This window comes from Notolepis coatsorum (genome assembly GCF_963971535.1).
Source record: "Notolepis coatsorum genome assembly, chromosome: 3".
Classification (NCBI taxonomy): Eukaryota; Metazoa; Chordata; class Actinopteri; order Aulopiformes; family Paralepididae; genus Notolepis; species Notolepis coatsorum.
The window spans coordinates 200,723,492-200,740,685 of record NC_140167.1 but is presented as its reverse complement, the minus strand read 5'-3'; the positions used below and the strand labels follow the sequence as shown (position 1 = coordinate 200,740,685).

Here is a 17,194-nt window from a genome sequence, read left to right as displayed (position 1 = left end):
GGAGGGGTCTGCCTTCGCCTGGGACTCAGCAAGGTTAGTCAGGAGGGGTCTGCCTGGGCCTCCGCACGCAGGTTAGTGGAGTCAGGAGGGGTCTGCCTGGGCCTGGGCCTCCGCACGCAGGTTAGTGGAGTCAGGAGGGGTCTGCCTGGGCCTGGGCCTCCACATGCAGGTTAGTCAGGAGGGGTCTGCCTGGGCCTGGGCCTCCCCACGCAGGTTAGTGGAGTCAGGAGGGGTCTGCCTGGGCCTGGGCCTCCCCACGCAGGTTAGTCAGGAGGGGTCTGCCTGGGCCTGGGCCTCCGCACGCAGGTTAGTGGAGTCAGGAGGGGTCTGCCTGGGCCTGGGCCTCCACATGCAGGTTAGTCAGGAGGGGTCTGCCTGGGCCTGGGCCTCCACATGCAGGTTAGTCAGGAGGGGTCTGCCTGGGCCTGGGCCTCCACATGCAGGTTAGTCAGGAGGGGTCTGCCTGGGCCTGGGCCTCCCCACGCAGGTTAGTCAGGAGGGGTCTGCCTGGGCCTGGGCCTCAACATGTAGGTTAGTCAGGAGGGGTCTGCCTGGGCCTGGGCCTCCCCACGCAGGTTAGTCAGGAGGGGTCTGCCTGGGCCTGGGCCTCCCCACGCAGGTTAGTCAGGAGGGGTCTGCCTGGGCCTGGGCCTCCCCACGCAGGTTAGTCAGGAGGGGTCTGCCTGGGCCTGGGCCTCCCCACGCAGGTTAGTCAGGAGGGGTCTGTCTGGGCCTGGGCCTCCCCACGCAGGTTAGTCAGGAGGGGTCTGTCTGGGCCTGGGCCTCCCCACGCAGGTTAGTGGAGTCAGGAGGGGTCTGCCTGGGCCTGGGCCTCCCCACGCAGGTTAGTCAGGAGGGGTCTGCCTGGGCCTGGGCCTCCCCACGCAGGTTAGTCAGGAGGGGTCTGTCTGGGCCTGGGCCTCCCCACGCAGGTTAGTCAGGAGGGGTCTGTCTGGGCCTGGGCCTCCCCACGCAGGTTAGTCAGGAGGGGTCTGCCTTGTCCTGGGCCTCCCCACGCAGGTTAGCCAACCCTGATGCGCTCCTTCTGTAGCTCACCGGGGCGGGCGGAGCAAGGCACTAACTCTGCCAGGTCAGGGGTTCAGTTCCCTGTTAGAGCAAGGCACTAACTCTGCCAGGTCAGGGGTTCAGTTCCCTGTTAGAGCAAGGCACTAACTCTGCCAGGTCAGGGGTTCAGTTCCCTGTTAGAGCAAGGCACTAACTCTGCCAGGTCAAGTCAAGTCAAGAGTTTTATTTGTCACGGCATACAAGTATACAATGAAATGCGGGTGGTCTTGCCCGCAACGATGTGCAATACAGTGGTACAACATATAATAGAATCCAATAAAAACAACATTGTGCAATAAACAGGTAACAGGTAACATGGTGTGACATCTCGGTATTTGTACATAGTTATTTACAGAGCATATAGGACATGCTAGGTAGCTTTGGTAGTGCAATACACTGTTACTGTTGTTATACTAATTTAAAGTGGCCTTTCCTTTTGGCCATAAGTGGGTGTGTGCGGCATGAGTGTGTGCCCGCTCATGTTAAAGTGTTAAAGTGGCTGCTAGTGTGTGAGCGTGCACAGCGTGCGTGTCGTGTGTGTGCTCATGTGTGCTTGTGTGTGGATAGTTCAGTGTTCTGTGGCACTCAATGTTCATTGTTCAGGGCTCTGATGGCCTGGGGGAAGAAGCTGAGCCTAAGCCTCTCTGTCCTAGTAGCTGGGGTTCGCAGGCGTCTGCCTGACCTCAGCAGCTGGAACAGGCTGTTATTGGGGTGGTGGGGGTCTTTCATTATTCTGCAGGCTCTGGATTTGCACCTCTTGTTGTATAGAACCTGCAGGGGAGGTAGTGCAATACCTGTGGTAGAGCTCGGCTGAGCGCACCACTCTCTGTAGGGCCTTCTTGTCCTGTGCCGTGCTGTTTCGATACCAGGCAGTGATGTTTCCGGTCAAGATGCTCTCTACAGCTCCTGAGTAGAAGGACTGGAGTATCTTCCCCGATACTCTGAACTTCCTTAACTGTCTCAGGTGGTAGAGGCGCTGCTTCGCCTTCTTTACTACTGTGTCTATGTGTGTTGACCATGTCAGATCCTCTGAGATGTGGACCCCCAGGTACTTAAAGCTGCTCACCCTGTCCACGGTAGCCCCGTTAATCATCAGTGGTGTGTGTGTCTCCTGCTGTCCTCTCCTATAATCCACGATCAGCTCCTTGGTTTTACCAATGTTCAGGAGCAGGCTGTTGTCCTGGCACCAGCGTTCCAGTACCTCAACCTCCTCCCGGTAGGCCTTCTCGTCGTTGTCCGAGATCAGCCCCACCACCACCGTGTCGTCTGCGAACTTCACTATGGAGTTGGAGGGGGTTCAGTTCCCCGTTAGAGCAAGGCACTAACTCTGCCAGGCCAGGGGTTCAGTTCCCTGTTAGAGCAAGGCACTAACTCTGCCAGGTCAGGGGTTCAGTTCCCCGTGTAAGTTGATGGTTAGAGCAAGGCACTAACTCTGCCAGGCCAGGGGTTCAGTTCCCTGTTAGAGCAAGGCACTAACTCTGTCAGGTCAGGGGTTCAGTTCCCTGTGTAAGTTGATGGTTAGACTTTACTTACTTATCCTCTTCGTCCCGGTTGGGGCATAAGGCCGCAATCATACACTGCCACTGAATCCCGTCTCGTGCTTTGGCCTGCGCTTCGTCCCAGGAAAGACCCATCTCTCATTAACAGACCACACACAAACACTAGGGTCTGGGGAACCCTGGCTCGTTTACAGACCACACACAAACACTAGGGCCTGGGGAACCCTGGCTTGTTTACAGACCACACACAAACACTAGGGCCTGGGGAACCCTGGCTCGTTTACAGACCACACCCAAACACTAGGGTCTGGGGAACCCTGGCTCGTTTACAGACCACACACAAACACTAGGGTCTGGGGAACCCTGGCTTGTTTACAGACCACACCCAAACACTAGGGTCTGGGGAACCCTGGCTTGTTTACAGACCACGCACACAAACACTAGGGTCTGGGGAACCCTGGCTTGTTTACAGACCACACACACAAACACTAGGGTCTGGGGAACCCTGGCTTGTTTACAGACCACACACACAAACACTAGGGTCTGGGGAACCCTGGCTTGTTTACAGACCACACACACAAACACTAGGGTCTGGGGAACCCTGGCTTGTTTACAGACCACACACACAAACACTAGGGTCTGGGGATCTCCTGTGTTTGTTTAGTTTGTTGATCGTTCTAAATGTATGTGTCCGGGACATCTACTACTGTTCGATACAACAGAGAATTACTTCTCCGGATCCGCGACGATGTTCGGGAGGCTTCCCACGTTAATCCCGAGCTCAGATGCAAGGACTTTGCTGCACGTCCCTCGGCAGGTGACGGGAGCCGTCAAAGACGCAGACACCGGGGCAGGCGAGGCGAGGCGGGGTGCTTGTCAAACTCTGCGAGCGCCCCCTTTCAAGCCTCCACTGCCCTCCATCTACCTGGCGAACATGCAGTCCTTGTTTTAAAACGAAACCGATGAACTGATGAGCGAGGTTCACTTCCAGCGGGAGGCAAGAGACTGCTCCGCGTACCGTCTCACGGAGACGTGGCTAGACGGCAACACGCCAGACTCAGCCTTTCAGCCGCCGGGATTCGCGGTGTTTCGCTCAGACCGACTGAAGGAATGCACCGGCAAAACCAAAGGAGGAGGGGTGTGTCTTCTTGTAAATTAAAAGTGGTGCACCGATACTACGGTCATGAACAAGACCTGCAATACTAGTCTTGAATGCCTAGTCATTAAATGTCGCCCCTTTTATCTCCCTAGAGAATTCCCAGCTATCTTTCTTATTGCTGTTTATATACACCCTCGGGCTGACGCCGCGACTGCTCTCAATGAACTGGCTGACATTATGCATAAATATGAGATCTCCCACTCGGAGGCTGTGTTTATTGCAGCTGGTGATTTTAATCATTGTTCTTTTAAATCGGTTCTGCCAAATTACCATCAGCATGTAAAGCACCCTACAAGAGGAAACAAAATCTTGGATCATTGCTATAGCAACATAAAAGCTGCTTACAGGTCTCTCTCAAGGCCAGCTTTTGGTAAATCCGATCATCAAGCGATTATTCTTCTACCGTCATATACTCAGAAAAATAGACAAATCAAACCGACGGTACGCTCCACTCAATGTTGGACTAAAGATGCTGAAACACTTTTACAAGGGTGTCTCGACGCCACATACTGGTCTGTCTTTAAATGTGAGGACCTTGACCAATACTGTGACGCTGTCATTGGATATATCAACTTTTGTATTGACTTGTGCATGTCCCCGCAAGGTGGTTAAGCAATACTCGAACCAAAAACCAAAAACCATGCCTTAACTCTGATGTTAGACTCAAACTTACTGAACGAGCTACTGCTTTTAAATCTGGGGATGCAACCAGTTATAAACTGGCTAGATACTCGCTGGAGCGGTCAATAAGAGCCGCCAAGCGCTCCTATGGAGAACGTATTGAAGGACATTTCTCTGGCAGTGACCCCCGTCGGATGTGGCAGGGACTGAACACTATCACTTCCTACAAGCCCAGCGGCTTCCCCTCCGCTGGAGGTGATCACTCGCTCCCCGGTAGACTGAATAACTTTTACTCCAGATTTGATGAAAGTAACACAGAGCATCCTGTTTTTATTCCCTCCAACTCCAGCGACTTGTCTGGGCTGACTGTCACAGAACATGAGGTGCGCAAGGTCCTGTCTAGTACTAAGGCTAGGAAAGCCACTGGCCCGGACGCGTGTATGTTTTTACCAACGCATTTGTGTTTCCGGGTTCCCGTTTTGCGCTCTGATTGGCCACTGACCTACACGCGTACGCCCCCCTCGCTATCGCCTTTGGGGCGTGAGATATGAAGACAGATTTGCCTGGGTATAGGAAGGAAGTACCATACGAGTCTGCGACAACAACCCAATAATAAACACTCGAAACAGCTATTACCAGACAATTACAACAGCAGTGGTGCCTGCTTCAAATGTCACGTATTATAGGCTATAAGCCCGTGTAGATCTATTCGGAATAATAAACATCGCCACCCTCTAGCAAAACATGACACAATGTGATCCTATCTCCGATAGAGCGGCTGGTCGCAGAGACGCGAGTTGAACGAACACATCGGGAGGAGAATGAATGAATGAATGAATGAACTTGATGTAAACAAGACAAGTCTTTCTCTGGTCTGCATCCCCTTAACAATTGTGTGTATTGAGCCGTACTGTATTGTACCCATTCTGCAATCTGTTAAATAAAGTTTTCATTCATTCATTCATTCTCCTCCCGATGTGTTCGTTCAACTCGCGTCTCTGCGACCAGCCGCTCTATCGGAGATGGGATCACATTGTGTCATGTGTCGGGTGTATATGTTTATTATTCCGAATAGATCTACACGGGCCTATAGCCTATAATACATGACATTTGAAGCAGGCACCACTGCTGTTGTAATTGTCTGGTAATAGCTGTTTCGAGTGTTTATTATTGGGTTGTTGTCGCAGACTCACTGCATGTTCAATTTGCGGCTCGTATGGTACTTCCTTCCTATACCCAGTTAAATCTGTCTTCATATCTCACGCCCCAAAGGCGATAGCGAGGGGGGCGTACGCGTGTAGGTCAGTGGCCAATCAGAGCGCAAAACGGGAACCCGGAAACACAAATGCGTTGGTAAAAGCATACACGCGGCCCGGACGGCATTCCTCCCAGGGCCGTCAGACTCTGCTCTGAGCAGCTTGCCCCTGTGCTCACGGACCTTTTCAACATGTCACTGGAGCGCCGCCTTGTTCCAAGGAGCTTCAAGGAATCTACTATCATTCCGGTTCCCAAGAAATCACCCGTGACTTGTCTTAATGATTACAGACATATTGCTCTAACCTCAGTTTTAACACATTCCCCGCCATAGGGTATATCCATCAATATAGCCAGTCTGCCAGCACTATAACCCTATGGAGATGTTTACCTTCTTTGCAGGGCTATAATTTTTAAAATTGTATTGCTATATTGACATTACTATGGCCCATTCAACATCGATTATCTATCGTTCAGGATGTGGGAACGTTATATTTTTTCATTCATACATTGTTGTGTTACTAGCGTCGAGAATATAAGTATGTTTCTTAATATTTTCTGCTGTAATTCCAAAAACAGTAGTTATAGGCCCTGAAGCATAATATAGATTATCGATTGGCGTTTCTTTCCCATACACGCTATATTAAAAAATTCAAATGTATATGATGGGTATACATTATGCTTCCTCATGTGTGAATAATTCCTTGATCGTCAGTAACGGCTTTATTTACTATGGGTTGATATGTTGAGCAGATGGTTTGCAGTGAAATGAATAAACAATCGGGTTGGAAATAACGTTACTGTCCTCTTACCGTTCGCCGATGAGACTGGATGAGAAAGATCCCAATTATTTGACGCCGATCTCCTACATCCATTTCCGGTTTGTATGGCGCAATAAACGCCGAAATCATATCGATTATTGCGTTATGGCTGCGATCCATATGCACTATAGTGTTTGTCTGGATCCACGTAACAAGATGCCAGAGGAATTTCCTCGACGCACCGATCACAACTTCCGGTTTTGAGAGTGTAACTCGCCCGACCATCCACCAGGCGGCGGTATTGAGGTGTTGCAGTCCCATTCAGGGTCCCGCTGCAGCACATAAATGGCTCAGAGGTGGAGAGCAGTTTTAAATTTCTTGGGGTCACTATTTCAAATGACCTGAGCTGGCACTCCAATACCAGAACCATTGTTAAAAAAGTCCCAGCAACGTCTTTTCTTTCTTAGGAAACTGAGGTGATTCTACTCAACTTCTATCGCTGTGTGATTGAGAGCGCTCTTACTCCCTCCTGTACTGTAAGGTTTGGTAACATTACAGACCAGGAGAAGAAATCTCTGAACAGAATTTCTTGCACGCAAGACAATCGGGGTTAGCCTGCCAGCTCTAGAAGAGATCTACGGTGCCAGGCTGCTTTCCCGGCCTCTGGCATTATCAACGACCCCTCTGGTCACCCAGCCGCAGGCCTCTTTGTCCCCCTCCCCTCGGGCAGACGCTACCGCTCTATCACACGCTCTACCTCTGGGTTTACCAAGAGTTTCTCCCCCAGTGCTGTGCGCAGCCTGAATAACTCCAAAGGCTAGATTTGTATATTATCCTATTTTTTATTTGGTGTGTTATTACTAGTCAGGTTGCAGAAGTGCTGTCTGTACATCACGCACTTTGATTATATGCACTTTTACTGTAAATTGTGCCTCTATGCATTATGCACTTTACTATGATATGCACTTTTAGGGGATGTTGATATCAACTTTAGCATTTGTCCTTTTATACTGTCTGTGTTTACATTATTTTTTTTTCTGTACTGTTTCTACTCTGCTCCTGTATTGGATCAGTTGTAGACACACAGTGTTTGCTCTGTACCTGTATTCCAATGTGGATTCGTCCAAACATGGCAACTAACATCTCTGACTCTGACTCTGCTCTCCGTACAGTACAGGCTCCACCCACAGTACAGTACAGGCTCCACCCACAGTACAGTACAGGCTCCACCCACCCATCCGTACAGTACAGGCTCCTCCCATCCACAGCGTACTGTAACCCACAGCTGTTTGGGGGCGCGGCAGTAATCCCAACAGTGTCAAAATCAATTACGCAGCAGAGTCAAATGAGATGGTGATGCTGGAGAGTCTGTATTAGCAACCAGCTGGCCAGTCAGGTGTTCCCTTCTACTACCTCTCTCTCTTTCTCTCTCTCTCCTGGTCTCTCTCTCTCTCCTGGTCTCTTCCTCTTCCCTTTCTTTAATTTCTAGCATGTATATTGCCTTCTCACTCTTCTCTCTCTCTCTCTCTCTCTCTCTCTCTCTCTCTCTCTCTCTCTCTCTCTCTCTCTCTCTCTCTCTCTCTCTCTCCTGGTCTCTCTCTCTCTCCTGGTCTCTCTTCCTCTTCCCTTTCTTTAATTTCTAGCATGTATATTGCCTTCTCACTCTTCTCTCTCTCTCTCTCTCTCTCTCTCTCTCTCTCTCTCTCTCTCTCTCTCTCTCTCTCTCTCTCTCTCTCTCTCTCTCTCTCTCTCTCTCCTGGTCTCTCTTCCTTTTCCCTTTCTTTAATTTATAGCATGTATATTGCCTTCTCACCCCCCTCTCTCTCTCTCTATCTCTCTTGCTCCATCTTTCTCTCGCATACACACTAGGGATATTCTTTCTAAAGTGCAATATGGCCTAGTGCAATATTCAAATCGCAGGAGGTGCAATATTTGTTCAAGGTGAAATGTGTGTCGAGATACCGTTCTACATTAAATATCGTGTCGCTGCAGAGGTGTCCCGGCAAACGGGTCGTATTCAGCAGACTTAAGAGAGCATCTCTGTTCGGTACAGATCCAAACGGGTCGTATTCAGCAGACTTAAGAGAGCATCTCTGTTCGGTACAGATCCCCCAAACGGGTCGTATTCAGCAGACTTAAGAGAGCATCTCTGTTCGGTACAGATCCAAACGGGTCGTATTCAGCAGACTTAAGAGAGCATCTCTGTTCGGTACAGATCCAAACGGGTCGTATTCAGCAGACTTAAGAGAGCATCTCTGTTCGGTACAGATCCAAACGGGTCGTATTCAGCAGACTTAAGAGAGCATCTCTGTTCGGTACAGATCCCCCAAACGGGTCGTATTCAGCAGACTTAAGAGAGCATCTCTGTTCGGTACAGATCCAAACGGGTCGTATTCAGCAGACTTAAGAGAGCATCTCTGTTCGGTACAGATCCAAACGGGTCGTATTCAGCAGACTTAAGAGAGCATCTCTGTTCGGTACAGATCCAAACGGGTCGTATTCAGCAGACTTAAGAGAGCATCTCTGTTCGGTACAGATCCAAACGGGTCGTATTCAGCAGACTTAAGAGAGCATCTCTGTTCGGTACAGATCCAAACGGGTCGTATTCAGCAGACTTAAGAGAGCATCTCTGTTCGGTACAGATCCAAACGGGTCGTATTCAGCAGACTTAAGAGAGCATCTCTGTTCGGTACAGATCCAAACGGGTCGTATTCAGCAGACTTAAGAGAGCATCTCTGTTCGGTACAGATCCCCCAAACGGGTCGTATTCAGCAGACTTAAGAGAGCATCTCTGTTCGGTACAGATCCAAACGGGTCGTATTCAGCAGACTTAAGAGAGCATCTCTGTTCGGTACTGATCCCCCAAACGGGTCGTATTCAGCAGACTTAAGAGAGCATCTCTGTTCGGTACTGATCCAAACGGGTCGTATTCAGCAGACTTAAGAGAGCATCTCTGTTCGGTACTGATCCAAACGGGTCGTATTCAGCAGACTTAAGAGAGCATCTCTGTTCGGTACAGATCCAAACGGGTCGTATTCAGCAGACTTAAGAGAGCATCTCTGTTCGGTACAGACACGGTAGTGTGTGTGTGTGTGTGTGTGTGTGTGTGGTGTGTGTGTGTGTGTGTGTGTGTGTGTGTGTGTGTGTGGCATGACTCAAATCAGGGTTTTTTTTCTCCACAAATGGGCCACAGTGGTCAGTGATTTCAGAATGTCACCTGCCTGTCAAGTAGAGGAGACAGACTGGGAGACGTGTGCTCTGCTGTGAGCGTTAGGTGTGTGTGTGTGTGTGTGTGTGTGTGTGTGTGTGTGTGTGTGTGTGTGTGTGTGTGTGTGTGTGTGTGTGTGTGTGTGTGTGTGTGTGTGTGTGTGTGTGTGTGTGTGTGTGTGTGTGTGTGTGTGTGTGTGTGTGTGTGTGTGTGTGTGTGTGTGTGTGTGACCTTGAAAAGGGCATCTCCAAGGTGAGGTAATTGGACGGGTCCACAGGGAAATGGACAGGGGTCAGGGGTCAAACAAACATGAGAGCAGGTAGATAGAGAGGTGGCTCCTTATCGTGTGTGTGTGTGAGACGTGGTTCTGAGAATGGTAGCATGGTGGATTTAGGGCCCTCAAATGCAAGTTTTAGAAGCTGTGTTTATTCAGAGATTGAGTGAGAAACATAATACATCGAATAATTAGGGCTGGGACTTTATCGCGTTAATTTCAATTAATTAACAAAAAAAATTATGAAACGTAAATTTTTTTTATCGCATGCGGGCCGTCGCACTCGCGTGCACATTGCAGCACTTTGCTCTCGTCTGTCGGCGCCGGGCTGCGTTTTCGCCGATCAACCGATACATTGTTGGAAAGTTGAATTTGCCGCCTTTTGATCGTCACCACACTCAACCTATTGCGTGATTCCATTCTCGAGTTACAAGACGAAACAGCCGGCGAGCGTAATTTGACAAGCCATTCGGACGAGTGACCACGTCCGGTTGTGAACACGCTGAATTATTATAGCCGTTAAGTTTTAGGCTCATTTCATTTCAAACTTTTATTTAAACTCGAAATGAAACTGAGGTTTCCCTCGTTTACAGTCACGTTGAGTGTACATACAGAATTAAGCACACAAAAAAAGGCATATAAAATCATACCAATAAGACAACAAGGCGAGGCAAAGGTAAGGACAACAAATACATTCCCCCAGTGAAACTCCTCGCTGTCGGGTGAAAAGAAGCGGCTTATATAGGAGGCATGTGGTAGTTCTACACCCTCCCCAGGCCGACAGTCGGGCAATGCGTGCGACCAGGAAGGGAATTGGCAAAAATTGAAAAAAATTGGGATGGGTGAAAAATACAGAAAAGCCCCCCAAAACAATACAAATAAAACATGTCCAACTTGATTGACCAAGGACAGAGTAAATCCTGTTCTAAAGTCTCCAGTGTCCTCAGAAGAGGCGCTCCTAGCGACAGCCCGTCTAGACATGTGACATTGTATCTACTGTATGCCAAATCTGATTTGTCAATATCGGTACCTTTTCTTTTCCATGACCTTCAAGGCCCTAAAGGCCTATTCATCATGAAGTACTTTAAAGGGGTACTTCACGTAAAACAACGCAGATTTATTTGTTACACAATCTCACACATATGCCAAGGCTCTAAACTGTTTTGCACACATTTATTTAGTTTGACAGTTATTGAGTCAATGAGATTGAATATCTCCTCCCGTGATGTCATCAGAGGACACTGAATCATTTTTGTTCTGTTAATTACAGCTCAATGAAATGATGTAGATTAAAACATATAAATACATTTACATTTACACAGGGGCGACAGTTGCTCGGGAGGTAGAGCAGTCGTCTGGCAATCCGGAGGTTCCCGGTTCGATTCCCGCTCCTCCCGTGCAGTGTGGCGATGTGTCCTTGAGCAAGACACTTAACCCCTAATTGCTCCCGTGTGTGAATGTGTGAGTGCATGGGTCAAATGTGAGGAACAAATTGTAAAGCGCTTTGGATAAAAGCTGCTATATAAAAAAGCAGCCATTTACCATTTCATTTAGCTGAACGCTTTTATCCAAAGCTACTTATACAAGTTTTGTACAACAAGTCAGCAGGAAGGGTACAACTCTTATCAGCTGAGTAACAATGTTCATCAAAGTGTTGCAAATTGAGTTTCAGTGTGTTGAGTGCATAGTAGTAGAGACATAATATATTAGTATATTAGGAAGAGTGCATGATAGTACAGGACAGTAAGAAGGTTAGTGTTTTTTTTTTTATGTCCATGGTCGACTGCGAAAGATTGGTCGGTCGCGTGAGATTATGTGCAAAATATATCAGCGTTGTTTTTCGGTGAAGTGTCCCTTTTTAAAGTCCAATGCACTCGGCGGGGGCGATTTTTTTAAGCCAGGCTAAATATCGCCTGAATCCAAAAAAAAATTGGCAGACAGGCGACACAGCGAGGACAATGAGGAAAATAACATGACTTCTACTGGTGTATCATTTGTAATATAAATAAATGTATCAATACATTCATTGATCAATAACCTACGTATTATCACCATGCTATTTATGTTCATTATTAATTAACTAAGTTAGTTATTCATTTATATGAGCTGCTTAATATAGCCTACATTAGCGAATTTGTCTATCAATCGACAATTATGACATTACATTACTGCTGATCAGCACGCCTTTCAGGTTAACTGGTGAAAAAAATACGGTTTTTAATTTTTTTTGCTGCCATCGCTGTACGAACAGGAAGAGCCGTAGCGTGTCGCGTTAACCCTTTCAGAAGCTCTGTGGTCCGGCCTTGGACTTTCCATAAATCCATTTGGTTAGATCCGGCACTGAATGCATTTTGTGATTATGATACATTTTCCGCGACAACGACAACCAGCGTTAGTTAATTCCTGGTTGATTCAGGACGTGATGTCACACGAATGCCAGGTTCGCTCGGCCAATAGACGATTAGTTTTATTAGGTTGTAAACGGTCCTGAGCGGTCGTGTGTGGTGTGGGGTGCTAAGCGATTGTTGTTGAGCGACAGCTGATTGCATCGCCAGGCGACGTCGCTCGCCCGCCGTGTGCTTTGGACTTAACCCCTTTCACTGCCGCACGACAGCCGGTCGGTTGTGTGGCAGTGAAAGGGTTAACATTGACAAAATGACCCCTTCTCTGAATATATAGGAGATTATTCTACACACTCTAGAACAACTCTAGGACCCCTCTGGGGACAAACCGAGGAATGGGTTGTTTTCACTGTTATTTCAGTCACTACACGTCGAGCACAATGACAACGTGTGTGTGAATGACTATTCCGGTTGTCATATAATAAAACATAGAGGGAGCCCCTAGCCCTGGGCATAATCTCATCACAAACCAGGTCTGTCGTCTTAATGCCTCTAATCTAATCTACTGGGAGGTCTTTGACATAAACAGGGAATCGCTGCCCAGGATATTTGGAGTGGTTGTGATTTTCCAATAGCCGACTTCACATCCACTCTGCTCTGTAAGTTCTTTGTTTTTTATCTTCAAATTATTTTGATCAGCATCGGGTATTTTGTATATGTATAACACACACGCACATTTTCTCTCTCTCACTCTCACTCTGTCTCACTCTCTCTCTCTCTCTCTCTCTCACTCTCACTCTCACTCTCACTATCTCTCTCACTCTGTCTCACTCTCACTCTGTCTCACTCTCACTCTGTCTCACTCTCTCACTCTGTCTCTCTCTCACTCTCTCACTCACACACTAAGCTGAATGCTTTTATCCAAAGTGACTTACAAGTTCTGTACAACAGGTCAGCATGAAGGGTACAACTCTGTTGAAATGTGGGTGCTGCAGTGTTTTGAGTGCATAGCAGTAGAGACATATTAGTATATGTAGTAGGTAGTAATATGTAGTTTATTACACGCTAAACATTGCTCATTTTCAAGATAATAGTATTTTTTTATAGATCGCGAGATAAAACGTGTTATGTGCAATAAGCCCAAACCGTTCTGGCTGATCCTCTGAAACACTGAATACTCTCAAATCAATGGTATATGACATGTATATTAGTTCTGTCAGGCGATTAAAAAAAGTTATCTTAATTAATTACAGGATTTGTAATTAATTAATCTAATCACATTTTAATCGCATAACCATTTTATGCCTGATATTCTATAATCATATTTCAAATTGCATGTGTCCGGATGGCAGAATTCAGTACTGGATCTACAAAACCTTCTGTTTAATCATCTTCCATTTATTAATTTGCTTAGATTTTTCAGGTCTGGTAAATTTTTGCATGGTGTTATTCACAGTCAAAGATAAAAAAAAAGATTGTTGATATTCTCATTTGGTTCATTACAATTTACTCAATCCTAGTAACAGACACAGTATTTCTGACACTGGGAATACATTCCCTGAGATCCATAGATGTCCCTAGAATCAGATACCAATAACAGCCCTGACAGCCCTAGTATATATGTATCATCACAAAATCATCAACGGGGGGGTCGTTTTTACTCAAAACTATGATCGCGTTTGCTGAGCATGTTTTTTGTCCGGTGAAACACAGAACTGTGATCGTTAGAAAAACACGTTTCAGATTCGGTAAAATAGACATAGAATGTACCTTACCTTAGCCAGAAGGTATTCCAAGAAGAATAATTCCAAGTGATCGCATCGCGATTACCAGTGTATATGTCTATACACATTTCGATGGTCAAATACGCTTAGGCGACGGAATTTCTAGGCGATCAATGTGAATCTATGTCCCAGCAGGAGGAGTGGCCACTGGCCAAGCAGAAATGAAAGTTAGTGTGATTCAACCCAAGCCATCGCAGTTCAGACACAGACGATACCGCCACCTGGTGATAGTCGACCGGCATCCCCACATAATGTGTGGGGATGGTCGAAAATTATGTACCGTAATTTTCGGACTATAAGCCGCGCCTTTTTTCCCATTTTTCGACCCTGCGGCTTATATAACGGTGCGGCTAATCTATTCATTATTACAGCTACACAGCACAGTACATGTTCTGTAGCTACTATTGCACTAAATGGTAACACTTGAATACGTAAAGCAAATATGCAACTTGTTTGTTGAAATGTTAATAAATGGGAGCTTCCTCAAACAGCCATCTCTTTCTCGACAATCCCCTCTGTGCACGAGCCCTTACATATGGTAATTAAACATTAAAACACCTGCGACTTATAGTCCAGTGCGGCTTATATATGTACACATCATTCAATTTAGCTGCTGCGGCTTATAGTCAGGTGCGGCTTATAGTGCGAAAAGTACGGTAGATCGCTCTGGGCAAGTCTGTAGAGCGGGGATCAAAGTAAAAAGATCAAACGATCCAAAAACAACCTTTTACGTTTTTGGCACTCAACCATTGTCCGGCAAACACGTCTTTTTACGTTTTTGGCACAGAAAGTGTTAAGGCTGAGACCACTTGTGGCGTCACTTTTCTTTTTATGTGTAAAAAATATATATATATATTTTTTTAGATGCTTTATACCATACTAAAATACTAGGTCTTGTGGCATGTTTTAGTTAAAACATCCACATTTCATGTAAATTCAGTTGAATTGCAACTCTGCACTCACTGTGCCTTCAACATGCAGTGCACTCCTCCATCACATCCAGAGACCAGCGACTATACAAATGAGAAGGATCACTGTGGTAGTTTTGAATGGGGAAATCTGTAACACTAAAGATGGCGGCAACGACAAAGAATTGCTGCAAAATAAACATAAATTAGTTGTTTAAATAATAATAAAAAATAAATAATAATAATAATATTTTGTTTAATAATAAAAAATATCTATATTTATCGATAATTTTGTCCCAATTTATCGATTCTTCCAAATGGCATATCGTCTCAGCCTTAGTGGGTCTGTTCTTCTCCAAGGGTTCTTAATTATGTTGCTTGGACTCGATTCAACCCACTGAATGGAACCTGATGAAGGCCATGGTGTCCGTTCTCTCTCTCTCTCTCTCTCTCTCTCTCTTTCTCTTTCTCTTTCTCTTTCTCTTTCTCTTTCTCTTTCTCTTTCTCTTTCTCTTTCTCTTTCTCTCTCTCTCTCTCTCTCTCTCTCTCTCCCTCTCCCTCTCCCTCCCTCCCTCCCTCCCCCCTCTAGGATTACATTTGATGGCAGCCGATAAGTAGCCCCGAGACCAACAAAACAAAACAAAAGTCAATCGAAGTGAGAACCGTCGGCACTTAATCCACAGATGGAACAGCCCCGATACAGAATCGTTGTGCACATCTCCATACGTGGGCAGTGTCCATCTGGCCATCCCAGACAGCTTGCATCGACGCCAGCGGTCATAAAATAAAATAAAAACTCCCACACAGGGGAGAGACGGCGCCATAAATTTGCAGAGGGATCTTCTCCGCTCTGGCGTTCAGTAAATCAGGGGCGTGCCGTGACCAGCAGCTCCCCGCCGGCCCGTCGTCTTCCCTGACCCCCCCCCCCCTCCCTGTTTATTGGACAGGCCCATTAACGGCAGATCGACCCGGTTGTTGTTGTCCGTTATCGTCGCCGCCAGTCTTTTACTGCAACATCACAGCTGCCCCACCCGGAGTAGGTTGGTCTCGTTGCTAATCAGGGGAGGGAGGAGCCTGGTGGAGTGAGAACGAGAGGAGAGGCGGCCGGAGAAACATCCATCCTCTACTACAGAGCCGTGCAGGATGTGGGCGGGATGACGTTAACACTGACCGAGTGAACAGTAACAGTGCCGGTTCTGACTTTGACGGACTCCCATCAGGCTTTCCTAACCTGCGGGGGGGGGTCCTGATGTGAGAACGGCTTCTGAAGTCCTAGTGCGCATGTGTGGATCACGGACGCTACAGACACCAACACATGTAATATAAACAGAGCCCTGTCTGCAGCCGTGTGCGTGTCAGTTTCAAGTATATAAGCGCCTTTATGGACATTTCCTTCCAGTTTTGTGATGATCGGTTGTTGACTTTGGTCTATTTATGTGCTGAACCCACACCCTTTTGAAGTTCATTGGTCAATATATTTAAAACACAATGAGATATCAACAAGCCTTAAACACGATTATGCTTGTTCCAGTACAGACAATTTTGTAGCAATTGGACCTACTTTTTATATGTATATTTTTATATATATATATATACATTGGCGGTAGGGGTGTACCGATGCGACCTCACAACGATTAATTTCTATTACGATTATTCAGGCAACGATTCAATGCATCATGAAATCTCTTCATTTGACCACGATTCGATTCGATACATTTTCTATAAATTTTCTATCAGTTAATTCCCCAAAAAAATTTGAATACACAAATGTGGCTGGGGGAACTGATTCACTCAGCATGAATGGACTATAGGTCAATAAAAACAATACACACACAAAAAAAACTAAATAATTCGATTAATTTCTATTATAATCGATTCTAACATTTTCAAATCGATGCAGTTGAATCGTCACATTAGAATCGATGCATCGTTACACCCCTAATTGGGGGACAATCCAACACGGCAGACTATATGGGTCCTTGAGGCTGATGTGTGTAGAGGGAGGAGAGATGGATGACTTTACCACGTTTTGTGTAAATCAGACTTGCAGTGCAGGAGATATGACCTTACAAATAAATGTAACATTTTGACCTTTAATTATAGCGCCCCCATTAGGCCAATTGGGATAATATTCCAGGAGTCATATCCCTGGCCTGCTATCAGCATAACTATGTGTCCAGTTGTATCACCCTGGCCTTTTTGTTGGAGAGCTATGTTGAGCACACACACACACACACACACACACACACACACACACACACACACACACACACACACACACACACACACACACACACACACACACTCTCACTTGCGCTG

The 17,194-nt window shown here is 46.6% G+C and overlaps 1 protein-coding gene across 1 annotated transcript in view; it reads left to right on the top strand.

Annotated features, from left to right (window-relative positions):
- Window positions 1–17,194, top strand: part of wdr18 (WD repeat domain 18) — a gene marked incomplete at its 5' end in the record, with an annotated part of 249,754 nt that overhangs the window by 211,066 nt on the left and 21,494 nt on the right. The window lies entirely within an intron of this gene.